This window comes from Pteropus medius, unplaced genomic scaffold (genome assembly GCF_902729225.1).
Source record: "Pteropus medius unplaced genomic scaffold, Ma_sr-lr_union100, whole genome shotgun sequence".
Classification (NCBI taxonomy): Eukaryota; Metazoa; Chordata; class Mammalia; order Chiroptera; family Pteropodidae; genus Pteropus; species Pteropus medius.
The window spans coordinates 10,128,095-10,153,719 of record NW_024342474.1 but is presented as its reverse complement, the minus strand read 5'-3'; the positions used below and the strand labels follow the sequence as shown (position 1 = coordinate 10,153,719).

At 33.1% G+C, this 25,625-nt stretch overlaps 1 protein-coding gene across 8 annotated transcripts in view; it reads right to left on the bottom strand.

Moving 5' to 3' along the window:
• FRS2 (fibroblast growth factor receptor substrate 2) overlaps positions 1–25,625 on the bottom strand; it is an 86,640-nt gene that overhangs the window by 22,015 nt on the left and 39,000 nt on the right. For 3 of the 8 annotated variants that reach the window (XM_039865978.1, XM_039865984.1, XM_039865980.1), the window contains exons 2-3: positions 22,040–22,135; positions 21,076–21,118 (exon numbers count right to left, since the gene is read on the bottom strand). The exons of 1 other annotated variant lie outside the window; for it this stretch is intronic. The gene's annotated coding sequence lies outside the window, so the exon portion shown is untranslated. Of the gene's footprint in view, positions 1–2,442; positions 3,191–4,470; positions 4,529–21,075; positions 21,119–22,039; positions 22,136–25,625 lie in introns of those variants that run through there. 4 more of the 8 variants (XM_039865979.1, XM_039865983.1, XM_039865982.1 and 1 more) reach the window with 4 other exon arrangements.

Here is a 25,625-nt window from a genome sequence, read left to right as displayed (position 1 = left end):
GAAACTGCCAGGAGAATTTAAGTAGGCAAAACCTAATTAGTAAATGCTGGAAATCTGCCAAAACATAGTACTTAACATCCACTCTCAGGCTAAAGGTGATCGCAGCCAGCAAAGTTATTCTCAGAATTCACATGTCTTAGGGGAATGTCTCAAAAAGTCCCTAATACTAAGAATTTATGGATATACATAGCCTGGGTTTATTCCAAACAAAAATAATGCAGTTGGCCATCTGGTGCAGAATTGCCCACTGACAGCTTCTAGAAACACTCTTTAGAAACACAGTGTTCTCTAACCTTTTCTCCTCCATTACTTCTTTCCTCTCTAATACCTTCCTACAAGTCCTTAGCCCTAGGACCTAAAAATGCACTCTGCGGCCATTTATCAACACGGGTAGATGATCAGAGTCCAGAGACCATTAGGATTATAGAACCAAATCCTATTTCAGATATCTGACAGTTATCACAAAAGTTGGGGTTTTCCCCCTAACACTTTCAGGGTAAAATATGTTCTAGTAAGTCTATTAAGCCATGAGAGGGGGAAATTAATCAACAACAAATGTTCCCCAATCAAAGTGAAAAGATAAAATACATTCTGTCCCTTAAAGAAAGTGCTAGTGGAGTCAGACAGGCTGTATTTTGATATAGAATCTCTTCCAAGCTGTAATCAGGATGATTTATGTGTGTTGGGCTGTTTGCCCCTACTAAAACAGGGCTACGTGGCCAGTTCTGGGTTTTATGTTGTTCTTTAAAAATAGTATTTAATTCTTACTTTGTCGGTCATCCTCATTCTCGGCTGATTGTACAGCAGAGAGTAGAATGGTCACTTAATAAACGTGTATGTGTGTTTTTTACTGTTTGTTTGTTTGTTTTTTTAAGTTTACTCTTTTGACTCCTTGTGGACTCTGTAATCAGATGCCTAAGCCTATTAAGATTAGGTGCAAAATAAGGCCCTATGTTCAGAGACAAAGGAATACTGTAAAAGTACATAATCTTTATTTCATTAACTTCATAACAGCAATTTTAAGCATCAGAAGCCTTTTTTGCTTATTTTCCAGTTCACAATCATGTTTAAGAAAATAAACACTCAATCAAAAAGTGATCCTCAAGTATGGAGGCTACTACATTGTTACTGTTGTTATTTTGAATACTAATGGAGACAGATACTGTTTATCATCAAAGATGAGACACAATTGATTTTAAAGACATTTTATATACCACTAAGAAAAAAAATTAACCAATTAAACTATGACATGGCACCAATTGCAAAATATACCTAAATTTCAGTGAACATCTCTTAGATCGATGAAATACAGTATGCAGTCAATGAAAACTAAGAACTCATTACAAATAACACTAATGAAAAGATGTTAAAAATCTTTCCCTTGCTCCTTCCCAGATAGTTACAACCAAGTGATAGGACTTTGGAGTGTCTAAGACCCAGTGCTCTTCTGATCCATGATAAATATTTGTCTAGGAAATGATCTTGTAGTGTAGACTGCTGGATATTGTTTTCACCATTCTTCAAAAGGGGAAATGAAGTGAAAAAATTAATCGACATTTTACTGGAAGCCAAATTTAGAATTTTCAGTTTCCTTGTCTATTGCTTTAACAAAGACAATATGTACTGTTCCCCTAAAGATTTCATGGTTTGTTTTCCTTCAGACTTATCTTGATTTTAAACTCACTATATCAATCATCTATGGTGAAGGTAATTCTGAAGATCTATATTCAAAAGTACAGCTAGGGTCACTGAGGTTAGTCACTCTGAGCACAACTTATGATAAACTATAATTTGAAAGCAACAGTGAAAATATTTTCTTTCTTTCTTCTTTAAAGAAAAATGTGGGGAAAAAAATCTCTACAGAAAACAGCCAGAATTTCTAAGATGATATTTTACTCTGTCCCACTTTCAAATTGTTTCTTTACCAGTACTGGCTGGAATGCTATCTACTTTAAATCCTCTAAAAAAAAAAAAAAAAAAAAAAAAATCTGTGAACTTAATTCAACAGTTGGCTACAAAGAATATTGGTCTCAAAGTTATGTACATAAAATATTCTTATCAAAGCCTTAACAGTTTTCATTTTCCACATGCAAATTCTAAATCTGAATTCAACGAAACTATTAACCCTGCTAAATAGAAGGTAGAATGTGGCTAAGGCAAGGTTTTAATTCTCATATAATTGATAAATGGCCTATAACAGCTCTGCTATCTAAATGCATTTTAAAACAGCATATTTGAATCTAAAATAAAAGGCTTTGTTTTTAGCATTCTAAATTCCTCCAGTAGAAGGCAATATGAATTTCTGATAATACCAGCAAGGCAGCATGGTACATAAAAATATAATGGGCTTCACTGCAAGGCTAGAGAGATCTGAGCTCTTATCTAACCTCTCTTAATTTGTTTCCTCATAGGTGCATTAAAAACACCACCACCACTACCTACCTCATTATGGTTGTTAGGTTTGGAAGCTGTTGCAGTAATAAAATGGGGGGTGGTGGTGCCTGAATTCGGGTAGCAAACAATGAAGATGGAGAAAAGAGGAGGATTAGAGCAATATTTAGAAGTTAGCATCAATAACACCTCATATTAATTAGTCTGGGAAGGAAAGCAGGAGTCAAGAAACAAACCCCTATTTTCCATTTAGGTGACAATACATTTATTAAGCTTGGGAACATAGGAAGGACACAAGGTTTAGAGAAGCATACAAGCTCAGTTTTAAATGTACTGTGGTGACTGTAAGATATCCATGTGGAAATGGTCAACAGGCAAACAGAAATATAGGTATGGAGGTGGGGGAAAGATCTGAGTTGGAGACATAGATATGACAGTCATAGGCTTATGGATGCAAGGCAAAGGACAAAAAGTGACTGCCCAGTGAGAAGAAATAAGACCCACGGAAACTCAGAAACACCAACATTTAAGGGAACGGCAGAAGAGAAACTCACAAAGGAAATAAATAGGCACTGTCCAAGAAACAGGAAGAAAATCCCCAAGAGTGTGGTCTCAGAGAGGCTTCGGGAAGAGAGTAACTCAAGGTGAGATGAATAAGAACACTATCAGTAAGACATAACTGCAGAAACAATGGAAAGTTAGTTTGGAGAAAATAATACTTAGCAGTAAGGAAGAGTGGGGCAGAGATAATCAGCTGTCTTCAAATCTCTCTGTTTTATAGAATAGACTTGTCTTGCTCCTGAAACAGAAGTTGGAACAAACCATATAAGTCTATGAGAATCAAACAGATTTACATCTATGTAACAAAAAGTCGAGTTCACTCTCAAATGTTGAGCTCCCATCACTAGCAATGTTCTGTAAATTCTACTACTAGTTAAGAAGCTGGATGAGAGGACTTAAGCTTTCTTTCAATTGAAGTAAATTTCAAGAACCAAATTAAATCTGAAACACTTTATGTTAAAAAAGAACAGAGAATAAGACAATAAAAAAGCTTTTAAATACTTAAAATATAAAGTAATGATTCTATGAAGTTTTAAAAATTAGAATCAATTAATTCTAAGTAAAATACATAAAGATAAAGGTATTTTTATAAACTTGTGAGTCTAAAGTAAAACACTTAACATGATATAAAAACTTTTATGGTTGATGTTAGCTATAATGCATACTTCTGTTTAATGTCATTGAAACCCACCCAACTGAATTTTTATAACTTTTTACTACTAAAAATTTATGTTCTTTCTTTTCTTTGTTTTGAAGTTCAGGAACATCAGTTTGTTTGCTTATTTAATGTTTATTTTTGTTTTATGAAAGTTTATAAAAATTATTTGCAGTGCTGGATATTTTCCATTTGACCCTCCAGAACCACCCTGTTCTGTGCCCTAGAAGCCTAACTTGCAAGGAGCACTGGCAGACCAGGTTGGCTGGGGCTCCATTCCCTGCTGAAGTTTCTCTACTACTGTCTTCTATCAGGGAACTCCTCTCCTATACCTATAGCTCTTGCTGGTTCAGGTGATCATTCCCTTCCCCTGTCCCTTTTAGACAGAAGTGGCAACAGCTTCCTGCTGTTGCTAGCTAGCTTGGTCATCACTGGTTGCTGGTTTCCTTTAACCTGCCTACCACTCTGCAAATAATCCTTTCATTAAATTCTTTTCTATTAACACTGTTTTAGACAGTGTTGTTTTCTGCCAGAATCCTGACTGATAAGGTTGTTACAGATGTTTTCAATATAGTAATATATTACACTATAACCAATAGACAAAATACCTCATGAGAAAAGAGCCATGATCACCAGCCTTTACATTTCTTAGTCAAACTAACTAAATTCCTCTCTAAGAATAGGAAATAAAAATTATCAACTTAAAATGGTTAAAAGGAAGGCATTATATGTAAATTTTACTAAGGTTAATATCCCCAAATCTTACAATCATCCTTGACACCTCACTCTCATATCCCATATCCAATCTATCAATCCTTTCTGACCTATCTTCAAAATATATTCCAAATTCAACAGCTGCTTACCATCTCTACCACTACTTCTCAAGTTTAAGGTACCATCATTTCTTGTCTGAATCTTTGCAATAGTCTTTATTATTGCCTCTGCTCTTGTCCAGCTCCAGTCTTTTCTCAATAGAGTAACCAGAGTAGTTCCATTGAAAAGTGCTACTGAATATATTTTTTATTGGTAAAAATCATGACTCCTATAAACAGTAAAATGAACATATGTCAAAGATATTATTTAACTCATTAACTGATGAGGGAATCATTACAATGTTACAATTGGTTCAAAGGAAAGTTCCAAGAACCGCAAAGAGAATGAGGAATTCTGAAATGAATTTACAAATAGATGTAAAATGGTTCTTATTCAGGGCAATAATCAACTAGACCCAATTAATGTGCACTACTATTAATCCGCTAGACATGATTAATGTGCACTACTATGGAAAAGACTCATGTGCATTTTCACCAGCTCTTTAAAAAGTACAAAACTGTAAAACAACTCAAAGAAAATAAAACAATGGATGAGCAAGACAAGACACTCATTCATCATTTTTTGCCGATTTAGAAGTCTTTCACAATTTTTCTGACAAAATCTTGCACGGATCTCTTCTTCTCCTGAAAGTAAAAACTGAAGACTTTGCAATGACCTGGCCTATAAGGCCCTAAGTATTTTGGTATTGTCTCCTACTCTGCCAGCTCAACAACTGATCTCATGCACTTTACAACTCTCCCCACTCCACACCGTCCTCCCTGCTGTTTCTAACATACTAAGCATGTTCTTATCTCAGTGCCTTTGTAACTGTTGTTCCCTCTACCTGGAACACTCTTTTACCAGATACCCACAGAGCTTGCACCCTCAACTGCTCAGGTGTTTGCTCACAAATCCATTTCTTAGAAGACTGTTTATGTTGGATTTCTGATCCTAATCCTCTCCCTAAGTTCTTTCAATTTAACCTTAAAAGGTGCCTAATATTAACTAGTATTTTCTTTGAATATCATTTGAATTACCTGCAATTCCAACACCAACATATTTGATCTAATTATTTGGTACTTCTTTGCTCTAGTTATTTGATAGTTATTTCAGCTAAAACAGGAATATGATTATGTAAGTGGAAAGCACACGTGTGAAACGTCACAGGCTAAAATAATGGTTTAGCTATTATACCATTAGTTTCTTCAAATATTTTCTTTCTTTATACTAATTTACTAAAAAATGTTTAAAATTTTAAGGAATTAAAAAACTCATCTTTCTCTTCTTTCATCTAAAAATAAACCAAAGGTAAATCTAACAAAGTTAAGGCTTTAAATTTCACTTAAGATTGTGTTTGCTAGTGTACACATTTTCATTTTTTAATTAAAATTCTACAAATTAATGTTTATTTTATCAATACTATGTATGTCTGTTAGTAAGGAAAAATATCCAGAACACACTACAACCTCCTACCACAAGAAAATATCTGGGTTGGAGGCAATAAATGCTCTTTTCCTAATATATGGCTTTGGAGACACTTGCTTTAGTAATGAAAATAAAACCAATCATTCAAGTGTCTAAGACAAAATTATTTTGAAAAATAGAGAATTACTTATCTGAAATCAATCTCTCTCTTTAAATTATTAAAAATGTGTTAAGATTATATCAAAGAATAAGAAAGAACTTTTAAGTAACAAATTATGTTCAAAGGTATAGTCAATAATTTTTTTTTTTTTACAAGAATTCTGGTTGCTCTGAATTCATTAAAAATTTTAAATGACAGTAAAGAACTTAAGATTATAATAAACACAGCTTGTTTTGTAAGTAGACCTTCAGCTGGCAGCAAATGCAGCATAATAAATGTTGGGCCTGTTTTGCAAGAACCAGTTATGCAATACCCTCAAGCAAATTACTCTATTACCAAATTTTTTAAAAACTGGGTTGCTCCAAGAGTAATACATATTAAAAATTAAAATGAGGAAAAAATATGTTAAAAGTCATGAAGAACATGATTTCTGGGTTTAAAAAAATACTTAGGATACTCAGTATCTTTTTAAAATAAACTTTATTCTTTAGAACAATTTCAGATTTAGAGAAAAACTGAGAAGATAACACAGACTTTCCATATACCCCATAAGCAGTTACCATATATCTACTATTAACATCTTACATTAGTATGGTACATTTGTTATCATTAATAAACTAATATAGATACATTCTTATTAAGTCCATACTTTATTCAAATTTCCTTAATTTTTACATAATGTCCTTATTCTTTGTTCTAGGATCCTATCCAAGACACCACATTACATTTAATCATCATATCTCCTTAGGTTCCTCTTGGCTATACAGTATCTCAGATTTTTCCTTGTTTTTGATGACCCTGGAAGTTTTGGGGAATACTGGTCAAGTATTTTGTAGAATGTCTCTCTACTGGAATTTGTCTAATGGTTTTTCATGATTAGTCTGGGGTTATGTTATGGGTTTTGGGGAAGAAGAGCACAGAGATAAAGTGCCATCTTTATCACATCATATTGCTTTAAGCACATTATCAGTATGACTGTTGATGTTAATCCATATCACCTGGCTGAGGTAATTTTTGTCAGGTTTCTCTACTAAAGTTACTCCTAATCTTCCTTCATTAGTGTACTATTTGAAAGAAAGTCATTATAGATAGCCCACACTTGAGTGGGAGGTTATGCTCCATCTTGTTGAAGACAGAGTATCAACATAAATTATTTGCCGTTCTTCACAGGAGACTTGTCTCTTCTCCATTTATTTACTTAATCAGTATGGAGCCATGGGTGTTTTATACTTTGGGTTATAATCCAATATTACTTAATACTTATTTTCTTGCTCAAATTATTCCAACTTTGGCCATTGGGAGCTCTTTCAGTCGGCGCCTATGTCCCCTTGACACATTCCCATCATTGTGGGTTTTTTAAGCATTTTCATACTTCTTGGCACTACAAGATGTTCCAGGCTAAACATCTATTCCTTGCCTCAGTCCTTGAATCAGCCATTTCTCCAAGTAGTCTTGGTTCCTTTTATTGGAACATTGTATCAGAGATCAAGATCTGGGATCTACCTGTGCTCTTGCAGCTGGATGTCATTGCTTCTGGGAGGGTCTCAGTTTTTAACTAAATTTGATGTTATTTTGTGAGGAATTTGCATATAAAATATAGAAATAAATTCCTACAGATACTAGACTAGGCCTGTTGAGTTTTAAAATCAATTAATTCAACTGGAGATATATTTATCACTTTTTATAGATGTGTTTTGAACATACTTAATCTAAAAATATAAAGACAATCACTTTTTTAAAATATAAGACTGGAACACACTCTCTTTTCTTTTGAAAAAGGAAGAGGGGCAAATGAATAACGTCAGGAATTAAAAAAAGAAACATTGTTGTTTCTGTAGATTAGCAAGCAGTTCACCAACTTTTTGTCTCAGGTCCCCTTTACATTTTTAAAAATTATTTGAGAATTTTTCGAAGAGCTTTTGTTTAACTGGGTTCTATCTATTGGTATTTACCAAATCAGAAGTTAAATCTGAGAAACGTTTAAAATTTTTATTAATTTATTTGAAAGAATAATAAGCCTTTCACACATTAACATAAAAAACCTATTTTCCAAAAAACTTTGTGAGAAAAGTGACATTATTTTATATTTTTGCAAATATCTTTAATGTTTGGCTTTATAGACAATGGATTCTTATGACTGATTCTGCAATATGTTGTTTTGGTTAAAGTATATAAGCATATGATATGAAGAAAATCTAGCCTCACACAGATTTATAGTTGGAAAAGACAATATTTTAGTAATCATTTCAAATAACTGTCGATATTTTTGATACTATACCTAAACTTGATCAATGGTAGTTTCTTGAAAGTTGGTTACAATGTGAATTCTAAAACCATATTGCACGCTATTACAAAAAAAAAAAAAAATCCATTGGTTTATCTTGTACTTTGTGTGATTTTGTAACATCATACATTGGTCAACTGGTAAATACTGGTTCACTAAATTGTGTAAATGTTCCAAATTGGCAATTTGGAATATAATATCAAGAAAAAAAATTATTCTTTAATATCATTACCCATCTCACCAGAAAAGCCTATCTGGGAAGCTGTCAAGCTCACAATGTTAGATAGAAGTTTTCCAAAATTGTAAATTTCATTTTGAAACTTGATTTTTAAAAAAATTATTGGCTACAAATACAGATGTTTATATCAGAGTGATAGATTCACTCAATTCCTTTTTGAGAAAAACAAATGTTAAATACATAAGTTTAAAAAACCAAAATTTGCCTCTCCTGTTCTTTCAAGTTAAAAAAGAGATGGAAGCAGCTAATTCAACTCACAACTCAACTGAACAGGTCTATTCTCTGAAGACAACTGTTTGTACATCAGTATACAGCAGAAGTGCTTTATAAATCCTTCCCATTTGTCACTCGCAATATAAAAAAGACATATATTCAAAGTCAAATTCTAATAAAATTAATTTTTATTGCTTCATCAAGGACATTCTTAAATGAAACTAGATAATTAAAAAAAAAAATAACTATGAATGCAGGGCAATGAAGAACATAATAGTTCAGTCTGGTGCCATCACCTTAATTTGTGCTAAGGTGCTAGCAGTTTTACCCACCATTGCTTTTGCAGCATCACTGCAAATGTCAACAGTGAAAAAGACAAAAAACTCTGTATTATGAAATTAGTTTTGAGCTCCAAGACCACCTGGTCTCAGGGACCCACACAGGTCAACAAAACATATTTTAAAAACTGCTCAAAATTAGACATCCCAAAGATATTACAACAGTATCATACCAGAAGATTAGCGATTTTAGGTAAAACAAATTCCTAGAAAAAAATATCAAGTCTGATTCAAGAAGAAACAAAAATATGAATAGTTTTATAATCTGAACATATTCAACCAGGAATCAAAAAATCTTCCCATAAAGAAATTCTAGGCCCAGATGGCTTCACAGATGAATCTGTCAAACACGCAAGAAAGAAATAATTTTGCCCAATGTATTCTGGAGAACAGTTAAAGAAGATACCCTCTCTGACTCATTCTGAGGCTAGTATAACCTTGATACCAAAACATCAATAGGACAGCACAGCATAATAAAATTATAGGCTAATGTTCTTAATAAATATAGGTGCAAAATAATTAAAATATCAGCAAGCTGAGTCCAGTAACATACAAGGCTTCAAAGGCTGGTTTAACATTAGAAAAAGTAAAGTAATTCTCCACATTAATAAACAAAAGAAAAAAAATCATATCATTATTAATAGATTCAGAGAAGAGATATCTTTTCAGAACTTTCTCTCAACAGGTAAAGAAAGCTATAAGGCTGTTTGGGGAGATTCAAGCAGACTAAAAAGACTAGTACCTGCATTCAAGGAAAAATCAAGCTGCAGTACCCAAAGAAAGAAGCCTCTGCATCACAAAGGTGCTACTACTATCGCTTTTTCCAAAAGAAAAAAAATTAGGGTCAAGAATCCTAATCAAGTTTTTCTTTTATGTTTCATATTAAATGCAGTAATGCTTGGTGTTGCCCTCATATATCTGTTCTGACAGTCTAGTAACAAAATTTTATAATAATTTATAAGACGAAGATGGCCTACAATCTTGGCCTCCAACTCACTACTAATCATCTGCATTAAAGGAAAGATGAATCGAACAACCAAGCGTTCTTTTACTATTGTTCAGAATACTTGGGTATGATTACTTTCTCCCCTGTCTCGTTGGTACCCACACAAGGGCTCCCTACCTAAAGGAAGCACTGTTTCCACTGGCACAGATACTAAGTTCAGTGAAACCCATCTTATCCAATTCAAAACAGCCCTGAAAGTTAGTTGGTTAAATCAGGAAATTGTGCGTCAGAGACTTTTCTTTTTAAATTGTGTGTCAGAGACTTTTTCTTTTTAAATGGGTGCCTGCTGATTGGAATTTTGTGCCATATTTCTTACATAAATCTCACCTAAAATGTATGTTTATTTAACATGGATAAAGGATTTCCATTTCTGGCAACATGGTACGTTAGATGCCCAGATAGGCTCTATTGCCTAAATCTAAAATATTGAATAAATTCTTTTAAACATGTTTTTAAACTTCTTAATTTGACACAAATGTGCAAAGCAGCTCTGGAAGATGGTTCTTGACCTTAAGGTAACCTCATAATGCTGCTTTGAAAACTACAGTGTGCTGGAGATAGGCTATATATTCTGAGACTCCTCAATATGAGGAATGTAATCAAAGAACCTTTCATATGGCTGAAAATTGAAAAGGCTACCCCTGCAAAGCATATCTAAATGAGTAGTAAACCTATGTAGCAGGTGACAGCAAGCAAACTTGCCTGCTTGACCTTGGTGCCAGCAGAAAGAAAAAAATTCCCCTGTGAGAATTTATAACTATAAGCCAGCTCTTAAACGAGTTTGTGGAGAAGGAAAAAGATGGGGGAAAGAAACGGTGAGAAACACGGAAAATCGATTAAGAAGGTCTAATATAGGTCTAATTAGAGTTCCTGCTTCCAAGACAACCAAGAAAAGAAAAGGAACAATGGTCGTGCCAGAAAGAACTACAGCCCCGTACAGCCTATTCACTGCACTAACTGCATCCAATGTGTGCCCAAGAACAGGCCATTCAGAAGTTCCTCAGCGGAAACACACTAGAAGCCTCGGAAACATTCCCAAAGCAAGTGTCTTCAATGACTATGTGGTTCCCAAACTGTATGTGGAACAACATTACCGTGTGAGTTGTACCATTCACAACAAGGAAGTCAAAAATCATTCTCATGAAGAACAGAGGGACCAAATACCCTCACACTTATTTAGACCTGCAGATAATGCCCCATGACTTTTGCCAAAGCCCATATTAAGGAGCTGAGTCTTTAAAGACTGAAGAAAAACTGTCCTCGTAAGAAAAAAAAAGTTAATAAAGAAAATAAAATAGACATTACTCAGAGAGATAATGGTCAAGAATTTAACATAATTATTCAAAGACAGACTCAGATCCAGAAATCTGAAAGAATCCCAAGTAGACTTACGAATAATAAAATAATGAAATGAAAAAAAGGAACACCTTGATGTATTATATAAAATGTAAAACACCAAAGGGAGGAGGAAAAAAGCTTGAAAACAGTGAAATAAAAGATAGATTATTTACAAAGGAAGGGCGATTTTAATTCTCAGCAGCAGCAATGACAGTCAAAAATCTGGAATCATGTCTTCAAGAGATAACTTAGAATTCTATACACAGAGAAATCATCTTTCAAGAATGGGGATGAACTCCAGGTATCTTCAGATAAAAATCTGTCTTTTTCACCAAAAGACTTTCACTAAAGGAAATTCTAAAGGATGTACTTCAGGTAGAAAAAAGTATCTCATAAGGAAGGTCTCAGATGCAAAAAAGGGATAATCAGTCAAGAAAACAGTAAATAAATTTAAACAAGTATTGACTATCTAAAATAGTTTGTATAAAAATCTATATGTATGCAGGAAAGAAATATGCTAAAATAACAGACAATACTGTTACAGGTTGGAAGGACAATCAGAGTATTTTGTTATTCAAAGGTGGATTAAAGATACTGACTGAGTCTTTTCCTTTTAAAAAATAACACGTTAAAATAACTAGAGTAACCACTGGAAGAATATGAAGTGTGCACACGTACAAGGTGTTGGGGGTAGGGATAAAATGAGGAAAAAAGTGTCTACATGAAGGCTTCACACACAATTCAATAAAAAAGACTGAAAGAAAGGGAGACGGGGGAGTAAAACAAACAGAACATATATGAAGATAGAAATAAACCTAAATTTATTAGTAATCGAAAGTGACTAAAATTCTTCAGTTAAAAAAGAAAGATTGTCATTCAGAACAAAAACACAACTCAACTATACCATTTACAAGACACAAACCAAAACATAAAACCAATGAAATCTAAAGAATGGAAAATACTATTAACCAAAAGAAAACTAGAATAGCTGTATTAATCCAAGAAAACAGCCAACAACAAAACGCCATAAGGCTAAAAATTTTGATTTTAGAAGCCTTTTCACAATGATAAAAATTTCAATTCAACAGAAGAATAAAACAATTCTAATTTTATAAGTAGTTAACAAAGACCCAAAATAAATAAAATAAAATTTATCACCTCTACAAGAAGAAACTGAAGAAGAAACTGACAAGTCTACCTACCATCAGGTGAGAGACTTTAATATGTCTTTCTCATCAGAAAAACAGAAGTTCCAAAAAAAAAAATAAAAAACCCAAATCCAAAACAAAATCTAGACAAACATGAAATATCTGAATAGAACAATTAACAAGCTCATGGAATATATGTAGCACTGTACTAAACAGGAGAATTCACATTCTTTCCAAATGCACATGCAATGTGTGAAAACTAGCCATAGGCTAGGTCTTAAAGGTAATCTTTATAAGTTACTATATTATGGTCTCTGACCATAATAAAATCAAATAACAAAATATTTAATAAAAGTTGTATATCTGAAATTAAGTGTACACTTTGAAATAATGCATGGGACAAATAATTATTTTTAAAATGAACAAAACCAAGAATATTATACATCAAAATGGATCAAGACCTAAATGTAAGAGCTAAAACCATAAAACTTCATTATCTTGAATTAGGCAAAAGTTTCTTTGATATGATACCAAAATCACAAGCAATAAAAGAATAAAATATCTAAGCTGAACTTCATCAAAATAAGAAAAACTTGTGCTTCAAAGGACACTATCAAAAAAGTAAAATGACAATCCAAATGGGAGAAAATGTTCAAAACCATGTATCTGAAAAGAGTCTAGTATCCAAAATACAAAAAGAACTCTTACAACTCAACAACAAAAGACAAATGACCCAATTTTTAAATGGACAGAGATGTGATTATACATTTCTCCAATGAAGATACACAAATGACAAACACATGAAAAGATGATCAACATCAATAGTCATTACAGAAATGCAAATCAAAACCACAGATTCTACTTCACACCCACTAAAACGGCTATAATAAAAAAGACAACAGCGAGTGTTGACAAGGATGTGGAGAAATTGGAACCTTCACATACTATTCATGGCAATGTAAAATGGTGCAACTCCTTTGGAAAAATTTTGCAGATCCTAAAAAGGTTAAATTTAAATACAGCATTACCCTATGACCCCAGCAATTCAATCCCTTGGTATATACGCCAGAGAAATGGAAACATATGTAAATGGAGGTTCACAGAAGCATTATTCATAACAGCCAAAAATGGAAACAGTCCAAACGTGCAACAACTGATTAATGCATAAACAAAATGTGGTAACATCTACACAATGGAATATATTCTATCATAAAAAGGAATGAAGTATTGATACTAGCTACAATATGAACAAACTTTGAAAACATTACACTAAGTGAAAGATGCCATACAAAACAGGCCACATATTATATGATTTTATTTGTAGGAAATGCCAAGAATAGGCAAATCTAGAACTAGAAAGTAGACTGACTGGTTGTCAGAGGATAGGGGAAGGGGAATGCAGAGTGACTGCTCATCAGTACAGGGTTTCTTCTTGGTTGATGACAATTTCTAGAATCAGTGGTGATGGTTTTACAACTTTGAAATATTCTCTTAAAAAACACTGAATTTTATAGTTTAAAGGGGTGAATTTTGTGGTATGTGAACTACATATTAATTTTTAAAAGATAAATCAAATGACCACTTAAAAATAAAAAATAGGAGAATCTAACTAGATTAATGATCATTAAAGAAAGTGAAAAGCAGCTGTTTAAAATCTTTTGACTAAAAAATTATCAAGCCCAGATAGTCTTACAGGTAAGTGCTACCAAACAGTCAAGGAACAACAAATAATTATAGCCTTAAAAAAATTCTTCTACAGAATAATAAAAAAAGAAAAACACTTTTTAATTCCTATCAAAATCCAAACAGGAAACAAGAGTGTCAAAACCATTCAATGGGGCAAAAGACAGTCTTTTCAACAAATGGTGCTGGGAAAACCAAATATCCACATACAAAAGAATGAACTTGGACCCATACTTCACACCTGTACAAAAATTAATTCAAAATGAATTAAAGACCTAAACAGAGACCTAAGACTATAAAACTCTTAGAAGAACACACAGGAGAAAAGCTACCTAACATTGGTTTTGGCAATGATTTCTTGGATATGACACCAAAATCACAGGCAACAAAACTAAAACAGATAAAAAGGACTACATCAACATTAAAAATTTCTGTGCATCAAAGTAAACAATTAACAGAGTGAAAGGGTAACCTATGGAATGCAAGAAAATATTTGCAAATCATATATCTTACAAGGGGTTAATAGCTGGAATATAGAAAGAACTCCTACAACAACTCAGCAACAAAAAAAAAATTAAAAACTAATAAACCTGACTTTAAAATGAGCAAATGACTTGAACAGACATATCTCAAACACACACACACACACACACACACACACACACATACACACACACACACACAGCCAACAAGCACATAAAATATTTAACATCACTAGTCATTAGGCAAATGGAAAGCAAAACTACAATGAGATACTACCTCACATCCATTAGGATAGCTAATACCAAAAGCAAAAACAAAACAAAACAAAAACAGAAAACAAGTGTTAAGTGAGAATGTGGACAAATGGATTGGAACCCAAGTATGTTGATGGTGGGAATGTAAGTGGGGCAACCACTGAGGAAAACAATATGGAAGTTCCTCAAAAAATAAATAATAGAATTACAATATGATCCAGCAATACCACTTCTGAATCCATAACCAAAAGAATTTAAAGCAAGGTCTCTCAAAGAGACCCTGTTCAATTATGTTCATAGCAGCTTTATTCACAATATCCCAAAGGTGAAAGTAACATAAGTGTCCACTGACCAATAAATGAACAGGTAACAAAATGTTTATACATACAATGGTAAGTTATTCAGCCTTAAAAAAGAAATTTTGACACATGCTACGACGTGAATAAATTTTGAAGAGATTGTGCTAAGTGAAATAAGCCAGGCACACACACAAAAAAACAAAAAACAAATACTGTATGTTCTCACTTATACGAGATACTAAAGTAATCAAAGAGTAATAAAACTCATAAAAACAAAGTAGAATGGTGGTTGCCAGGGGCTGCAGGGAGGGAGAATAGGAGTTGTTTAATGGGTACAGAGTTTCAGTCTTGCAAGATGAAAAAGTTCTGGAAATTGGTTGCACAACAATGTGAAAAAATTAACACTACCTAACTGTACTCTTAAAAATGTGTGAGATGATAAATTTTGTTAGGTGTATTTTACTACAATCTAAAATTTTTCAATCATTTATAAAGATTTTTTTTTAAAGCCAACCAACCAGGACGCTATGAGAAAAAAATTACAAGCCAATCTGATTCATGGACACTGATGTAAAAATCCTAAACAAAATGTAAGTAAACCAAATTCGATAATTTACAAAAAAGATAATCCATCATGACTAAACTGAGTTTATTCCAGGAATGCTTTCTTACCCTAATTTGAAAATCAATGTAACTGATCACATTAACAGATCGAGAAAAAATTTTGATCACCACTAAAGTTACACGAAAGCCTTTTTTGATAGAACTCAACATATATTCATGATTTAAAACAAACAAAATAAAACTCTTAGCAAGGTAAGATTAGAATAAAACTTCTTTAACTTGATGAAGGTCACCTAAAAAAAATCTACAAGTATCATTTTAAATGGCAAAATTCAACAGCATTTCCTTTGATGTTGTGAACAGACAAGAAATAAAACTTTGAGTATCTAAATGTATCTAAGATAGTACAGTAATGGTTCAGGGGTAAAAAAACAGACCAATGGTACAGAAGAGAGATTACAGAAATAAAACTACCCATATATGAAAATTTGATTTGTGACACAGAGATTTTCCTATCACGGAGGATTATTTATTCATTTCAATAAATAATGTTGGGATAACCAATTATCCACATGGGAAGAGTGAATCATATTCTCTCTCTCACACAAAAATCAATTACTGGGAGATTTAAGAATTAAATGTGAAAAGCAAAACCATAAAGCTTTTAGTTGATAGTGAATGCCCATCAGAAGTTGTTAAGGTATACATGTGCCAAATAACCAACTGAATTCAAAGATAAAATTATTCTAATCTTTTAATTTCCCTCCATATTTTATAAATAAAACAGCAATCATGCTAAGCAAGTGTAGACTATATGATTAAGAAAAAATGATACTAATGTAATACACAGCTGCCAATGTTAAAACTACTTCACATCTTAAATATATTACACATTTATGCCTTCGTTTAAGATCAGCACATTATTTTAGGGATTTGTTAACAAAGATAAAAAACCCCAAGAATCTCATGGTTCAGTAAGTGTCGACATCAATATCTGTGGCTAGACCTCATTTCAAATATTAGCACTGATGCCTGTGGTAAAATCTAAACAGTGTTTCCTGTAAGTGGGGTGTGGATTTGACCCTTCCCATTGCTCCTTAAATCATATTTTTCACCAAAGCCAGAATCAATCTTTGGATGCTTCAAGGAAGAAACACCTAATATATTAAGATAAGAGCTCCACTGGAAAGAGTAAGAACTTAAGAAAAAAGAAAGAAAGAAAGAAAGAAAAAGAAAGAAAGAAAGAAAGAAAGAAAGAAAGAAAGAAAGAAAGAAAGAAAGAAAGAAAAGGCAAGAAATAGAGCAAACAGACATATTCTTAAGACTTTTAAATAATTCTAAAATTAAAAGTGCCAAAAAAATAAGCACAATACATCATTCATTTGGGAAACTATTAACACTGTATATATGACTAAAAGGAATTAGTTGGAAAGAACATTTATCCTAAGATAATTTTTTTTTACAATATGAAAGCATTTGTCCATCAAGCAAAAAATTCATTCCCATGTCATACACCACCAAAACACCCTTCCCTTTACCAAACACACACACATACATACAAGGTAGATGTTTTTGGAAAATCTAAACTGTGAGCCTCTGGCTCACATGAAAACAAAATGATTTTAACCACACAAGTTCCAGCACTCAGACTTGTAGTTTCTATGTGCTGCCCACACAGCACTTTGTGAGCATGTGATTAGGAGGAATGATGCACAATCACACCACATTCCTTCCCTCAGCTCACACATCAAGAACTTGCCCTCTCAGCTGCATTCTTCTCCAAACAGCCATGGTCACCTTAGCAACCCTATGCTCCTAATATGGACAGCTGGTCCATTTAAAGTCAGCCCTTCTTGGCAGGGAAAATGCTTGTTCTTCAAATTGGGGAAGAGAGGAGAGGTTTTCCTTTCAATACACATTACAGGGGTTGATTTAACTTGATCAGCACTTTTGTTCTGTGGCAGTAAGTTGTGTCGAGTTTAAATCTGAGCTGTTTTTTTTTTTTTAATCTAAAAGCAAGTAGCTAAAAAAAATAAAATCAAGGCAGCTCATATAAAATTCTAAGGAAGAGTAGAACATCAAACATAAAGGTGTCTGAAATAATTAGATTCTTTTAAAAAACGAGAAAGCTAGCCACATTTTTGAAAGTTCAAATTTACTTAAATTGAACTACAACATCTGAAGCTTTAATATACAATAAGAAATCAGAGTCAGAAGGCCTGTCTTTTTAACAACCGAGTCTATGCTTGAACAAAAACACTGCTAACTTCAAAGTCCTTTAACTCCAATATATTCAGTAGACCAGCGGTTCCCAACCTTTTTGGCACCAGGGACCGGTGTTCCTATGAGAATCTAATGCCTGATGATCTCAGGTGGAACTGAGGTGGAGCTGAGGCGGTGATGCTAGTGCTGGGGAGTGGCTGCAATGCCGCTCACCTCTGTGTGGCCCAGTTCCTATAGGGCCACGGTCCGCAACTCAACTCGGTCTGCAACTCGGGGGGTTGGGGACCTCTGCAATAAACTACGAGTCAATGGATTTATTCCATCACCTACATGTAAAATCTCTCACACTCTTCCCACACACTCAAATGTAAACTAGCTATTGAAACCAAATGGCTAGTATATCTGAAGACTCCACAGATCTAAAATGACCTAGAATAGCACTGGATTACTCAAAACCAATCTTGATCTAATGCTTATATCGCTAAAACTGGGCTTGAAAAAGTTAAGTCTCTTGGGATAAAAGATACAGGTTTATAATACAGTTTGCATGATTTTCATACTACAAACAAATACTTTGGAGGAAAGGTATTACCATATTCTGAAATGTGTGGGATCTAATTGCTTGTTCCATACTCACAAAGGGATTCTAATCTCCCATCCATCAAAATTAGACAGCTAACCTCTAAGGAAAGTATATAGGCATGTTCAAAACTAAAAAATATCTAAATTTATGACATTCATTCTGAATTGGAAATATTTATGAAATAATTTTCTATACAGTAGTGGCAGACAAAATCCATATTAATAAATGCTTAATTAAGGAAAAATAAATGTTTTAGTGAGCCTTAAGGTTAAGAAAAAACACATGCTTTTGTTACATCCCACAATTCTTTCCCTTGCTTTCTCTAAGAGACTCAGACAGCCTTCCTAAACAGATGTTTGTATTTCCTCAAATATTCCATAGCACCTAATACATTCTTTAACTTCAATTCTAATATAAAGAATGAGCACAAATTGGCCTGTTCTTAAATGCTCATTTTAATGTGCCTTATATATTTAGGAATTTAACAGCTTCATTTTAATAAACAACCTAGAATACAATGCACCAGTAGGACAAAACAAATTAGAGGAACACTCAGCAACACGGCCAGATCTTAGGAAAAAAAGGAGAGAGAGGAGGGTGGAAGGGATTACAAGAATTAGATTAAGACCTAATGTAAATTAAAATATAGGCAAATAAAATAAAACCTTTTATAAGACACAAACAAAAGGATATATATCAAACACATTAAATATAAGGACTAGTTATAAAAGAAAACAATGGTCCTTTAATGAACCAATGACAATGGGTATGACACAAACTGAGGAACATCATTAACTAAACACTCTTGTACTTGAGGTTGGAAACTGATAATTCAGCCAAAGCCATCCTCTTTCACAATAAACAAAGTTGCCCCAAAATTTAAACAATAATTTTTATAATTATGGTAAAATATACATAAAATTTATCATTTCAACCATTTTTATGTGTACGGTTAACAATTTTTAAAAGTTGTCATTGTCCTTTTACTACCTTTGTGTAGCAGAGTAGGGTGATATTATATAAATGTGAATAATCTTGATTATTTTCTACTCTGAAAAAATTATAAAAGCACCTGGGTATCTGTAAAAATAAATATCTACTGAACATTTATTGGGAGCCCTAAGTGTACCAAACACTATGATCCATCGTCATTGCATCAAACATTGTATTAATGCCAAAGACTTAGTTAAAGTTCATTTGCCGAAGAACAGTGACAAAGATGTAACAGACCAAGTTTGCTAAAATTAAATCTTTTGAAGTTTCTGTTTTTGCTTTAAGCATTTTGGTCTAGATTTCTCCTGAAAACTCTAAGCAGTGCCCTGGAAGATAAGATAGTGCTACAAACAGGTTCAGGACCACGTTCTTTAACTCCCTAGAAGAAGAAGAAAAAATAGGGAAAAAGGGTTTCACAAGAAACTTATGAAAACTACTGGTGGTTTGACCTCCCTTACTCCTCATCAGTCCCTTTATTTTAACCCTTTGTTTTCAGTTATCAAGATAAAAATTGACCTGATTAACTAAATCTGTGTCAGTCTCAAAACTAGGAAGAAAAGATGAGTTTGAGAACACAAGTTCTCAATTTCCAAGGATATTGGAAAAAGTGAATAAATGAGAAATAGTTATTGATCTGAATAATTCACTTTATAAGCATTTCTAGTTGACAAACCGAATTAATCTGTAGTTGTCACTTCTACCTATTCCAAAAAGTTCCTAAGAAAATATAACTAACGAAAGTTAACTTCTTAACGCTGCCAAGCAATTGATTTTAAGTTCCTCACCTAGGTAAGCACATCAATAAGATTTTACTATCTGTTCACTTGAACATATTTCGTCCTTCAGAAGTCTAAAGAGTATAATAATGTAAATCACTGATGATTTTAAATTCGTTGTAAAGGTGATCATTCAGGATTTTTTTAAAAAATACTGGATGTTACTAAATCTTGTATTATCTACGTGGTAAAAAGCATTCCACTTTCTAAACTAAATATAGGAGTTATACAATTTCCATTGCTAAATAATTTGAACTCAAAGACCCTAAGAGAGCTTCTATGAAACCTCTACTCCCCAAAGTCATTTAGGTAATGACCACTGAGGTAAAAGGTCAATGGGCCCCAACGGAAACAAATGTTTTTCCTCAAATGAACAAACCCACTTCTAAAGACACTAGGAATAAGCTCTGACCATGAAAAGCAATATTTGTGTTTCAACAGTGACTACTTTTACAATACCTTTTTAATCCTAACTTGCTAGCAAATTCTGAGGTAGTAAAGATTTGCTAATAAATTTATGAGAATCTTGTAATAATCAAGAAAAGACATGAAATAAATATAGGGGAAAGGATTTTTTTTTAAAAAAAGAGCAATATAAGGCCATATTCAACTACATTTGTTTTACTGCTATATTAATAATTTCTTACCTTGTAGAATTCTCTTCTGAGAAAAATAGATACAATTTTGATCCTAAAAAATTTCAGGTAGAAAAGTTAAAATGTTAGTTTTAAAATAGAAAATCTCTTGAAAATGAAAGGTTACAAAATGCTAATATAGTACATTCAGAAATTATGACATTTGGTATTACCAAAACTTTTTAAAGATAATCTCTAATAATAAAAGTATATTATTTTTATTAAAATATTATAAAATTTATTATTTTCAGCATTACAAAAATATGTATTATTCTACTGACTAGATCAAATCATTTTGCTAGGTACATAATGATGTGTGGCATATTTTCACATTGTAAAACATCAGTACTCAATTGGGTTTTACTCTAGTCAAGATTTGATATTCTTGGTAATGGTACTTTTTAGGTATAATCCACAAGTTGTAAAATTCATCCTTTAACGTGTAAAATTCAGTGGTTTTTACTATATTCAAAGAGTTGTGTAACTATCACCACCATCTAATTCCAGAATATTTTCGTCGCCCCAATAAAAAAACTCTGTATTGAAGCGTACATTTTTTTTCCCTGGGGGAGAGACATCTGAAAGAAATTTAATTTTAAAAGATTTACAAGAAGCATACTCTTTACAATACCTATGATCAAAATTATGTTTTTTTAAATGTGTAGAACAAAGATTGGTAAGGAAAACAAATATCCAAAAATTATAAGAGTAGCTGTGTTTGGATAATGGCGTTATAGTGACTCTTTCATATATTTCCTCTAAAGCTATGATTTTAGAATATTACCTTTATGGTTCTTAAAAGGTACAGCACAGACATCATACATTTTCTAGAACTATATAGAATTTGTACTATAATCTACAGTTAAAAAAGAAATACAAGTTGACACTTTAAGAAATGTCCACTATATTTTTATTAAATGTTTTTCAAAGTAGATAAAATAAGTAGAAAGTTAAAAAAAATGTTGGCCACACTTACTAATCTGGTTGAAAAGCCACAGCTGCATCTTACTTTATGACAAATTGACTGTTTCATCACTTTTGCATCTGGGCATCTACTTCTTAATGGTCATTTCTGAAATAAAGATGTAGTAATTAAGAATATATTACAACAAAAACATAAAATCTTTAAGGACAATTATACTTAAGTGATTAGAGGGAACTATCAAGAGTTCTTGAGCAATTTTTAATAAAAACAGTAACAGAGCTGAGGCTAAGGTGGGAGGGATGCAATATAGGCAGGCTATCATCCCACAGGATCAGAATTCTATAGTTATGTTAGATATACTGAGCATCAAAATCTATAATCTTTTCAGTCCTCAATTCCTTTTATCCACTGGGGTCTTATAGTTCCCAAAAATGCCATTTATAGATTGGAAAAAGAAAAAAGAAAAGAGGTAGAAGAGAAGCCCTAAAATTGCACATTTGAAACCAATAACTTAATTGCCTATTTGTTATACTTGTTTGACTATTTCTTCTTCACACCTTTAGAAAGTGAGGTCCAGAGATTTTGGTTGGTTTTATTTACTGGTATCTTTCAAGCACCTAAGACAATGACTGCCATGTTGTTAAGTGCTTAGTAAATATTTACTAAAAGAATGAATAAATTAATGATTTAACTTTAATTGATATCTACCCTGACAGTATTTCAAATCGGCAGTGTCAAAATGACATTTCTCCCACACATATACCATTGATGTTCATGCCAACTATACTGTCTTTATTGTTTTGTTCCTCAATAAACATAGCCCATAATTAAAAGATAATCAATACATGAACCTAGCCTTCAAGGAACATAACAAAGGCAGATACCACTTCATAATTTTGTTACTGCAATCTCTGGGAAAGATTCTGAGAAGGAGAACTGCTGGATGTGCAATTTTGCTAAATACTGAGAAATGGTGTAAGTTGGGGTTTGGGGGTCTTTTTCTTTTTTAAATAGATGTGTTCTTTGAGGTACTGGTTGTGAAGACAGCTAAGAATATAAGAGAAAATCTTTCATAAAAATGAAAAGTTGACACTCTCAAGAATAACTCTCAAGGAACCCAGTAGTTCCCTACTTCCCATCCTGTAGCTAAATCTGTATTCCACAAAATGCTACTCTTTTTGTAAAAAATTGGGGGAATACAGACTTGCTAATACAGACTTGTTTTTCTCTCAAAAAGAAGCAATGGAAGGATAAACCAAAATAATTTTTAAATGGTTATCTATGGAAAAAAGAGAGAGCAAAGTGGAAGGGACAGAAATGGAAGACAGACTTCTCAGAATACACCTTGATTTATAGTTCTTATTCGGAATATACCATGTTTTAAGATCAAATGAACACCAAATGATGATATTTGGAATATTAAAAAAATGATAATGACTACCACTGATTGAAACATTAAACATATAAAAAAATTCATTATCATCTTTGAAAGTTGCTAGGGCACTAACTTATTACCTTAAAATTGATAAAGAGAAATAGTCAAGCATTTATCCTGGCTTTCTTATATGAAAAACACCCAAGGATAACCAAGCAATCAATACATGAAAGCCTTTTTTTATAGTATTTCAAGCAATAAATGTCGAAAGAATGATAGTAGGAATCACCCATTTTTTAACCCCTAGTAAAAAAATGAATCCAAAAAAATGATCAGTGGTTGTCAAAACCACTGAGTAAAAGATGAGAAGATGCTTTATAATGGATAAATCAGGTTGACAAAACTTGAACCCAGTGATTAATCTTACCAACATTAAAAACGGGTCAACCAGACATTACATGCAGAAGTATTCATCACCATCCATTAAGTATTCATCTTGGGAGCTCCAGTTTCAAATGAGATCCATAATATTTCCCCTTTTACCACTTCCACTCCTACTACCATGGTCCAAGCCACCTTACTTGTCATCTGCATCACTGTAATAGTTCTCTATGTGATTTCCTAGCCTCTCCCCTTGTTCATTTCAACAGTCAGTCAGATAAGTCCTTTTCAAAAGAAAGATCATGTAATTCTTCTGCTCAAACCCTTTGAGTCCATCTCACCAGTCTAAAAGCCAAATCTTTATAAAGGCCATAAGGACTAAGATCTGGTATTTCCCTTCCCCAACTCTCTAACCTAATTTCCTTCCACTCTCCCTCTTGTTCACTCCATTCTATCTATATTGGTTGTTCTCTTTACTTTGCTTAAACACATCAAACATGTTTTCAGGGCCTCAGGACTTGTTTTTCCCTCTGCCTGGCACATTAGACCTCATTCTGACTTACTCTTCCTCTACCTCCTTTAGGACTCAATTTTTACAAGTTACTCATCCAAGAGATATGCCCTGGTATCCTAGGAAAGCCCAAAACATCTGCCTCAGATTTTCTTATCTGGCAGAGAATATGCTAGAATAAGTAATAAATTTTGGAGACGACAATTATTTGAAAGACAGAAGTCATTTTCATATCTTTGTGTATAAATGTCTATAGAACTATACTGTCCCTTTTAAAAGATTCTTATGATTCTAACTTCAAATAATTAATGAAGATATAGCTACTCCAGTGTGTAGGATTTTGTTTGTTTATTTGTTGTTGTTTTTTTTGGTTATAACACGAGAAAGGAGCAGTTAAAGATTTGAATTAAATGAGTCCCATTATAAAACAATTAGAAAAATAAATGGCATTCCCTTTCCTCTCACTCCTTTAAGGATTTCTGTTAGGAATTATAAAGTTCCAAGTAATCTCAGGAAAAGTTTAACTACTTTCAAATGTATCTGCTACTTTAGACACCATGACCAACAAAAGAATCAAAAGAACTCACTAACTCTAACATGACTAGCTATGACATGGTAGGGATGTTTGAACTTAATTATTTTTCTTTAAATAAACAAACTCCCCCTGGGTTAAGACCTACTCTGTGTTTTAAACATACTGTGGCTGGCAAGCTTCAGGGTCTTAAGAGAGATAGCCAGAGACAGAGAAAACAGCAAGTATGACTCAGTGGTCACATTTAATAGTCTCTGAAGACCGAAACAAAGATACCAGTTTTGGCAAGAGTTCTCTAGAATTGCCCCCAAACTGACTTATCCACATATCTTTCATTTGAACAATTTATTTTCACTTAGTTTAAGGTTCACAAACCACTTGTTATGTGCCTATCAGACCTTAGGTACAACCCCCGCCCCCTCCCCAAAAGTACAATGAAAACAATTAGCAGGGGTTTGAAGGGCTGGATGATGAAATATAATGTTTAAATCTGCTTTGTTTGGGGACAGGGTTGGGGGGAACTCGAGTATTTTTTGCAGAAATGCCCCCACTCATTTGGAAATCAGACTTCACCAAGTCCACCCACTAGAAAGAAAGCCAGTGATATTAAAGTAACCTTTACTGAGCAACTTCTGTGTGCCAGATATTTACATTAGCTCACTTAATTCACAAGATTTTCCTATGGGAATGCTAACAAATAACAGAGTGGTTGAATAACTTGTACAAATCAGAAAGGGACATCTCTAGGATGCAAAATCTTTCTTCCTTTTTCACAACTATAATCTTCCTTTTTCACTATTATCATCTGGAATAAAATTATTAGTTACAAATATTACAT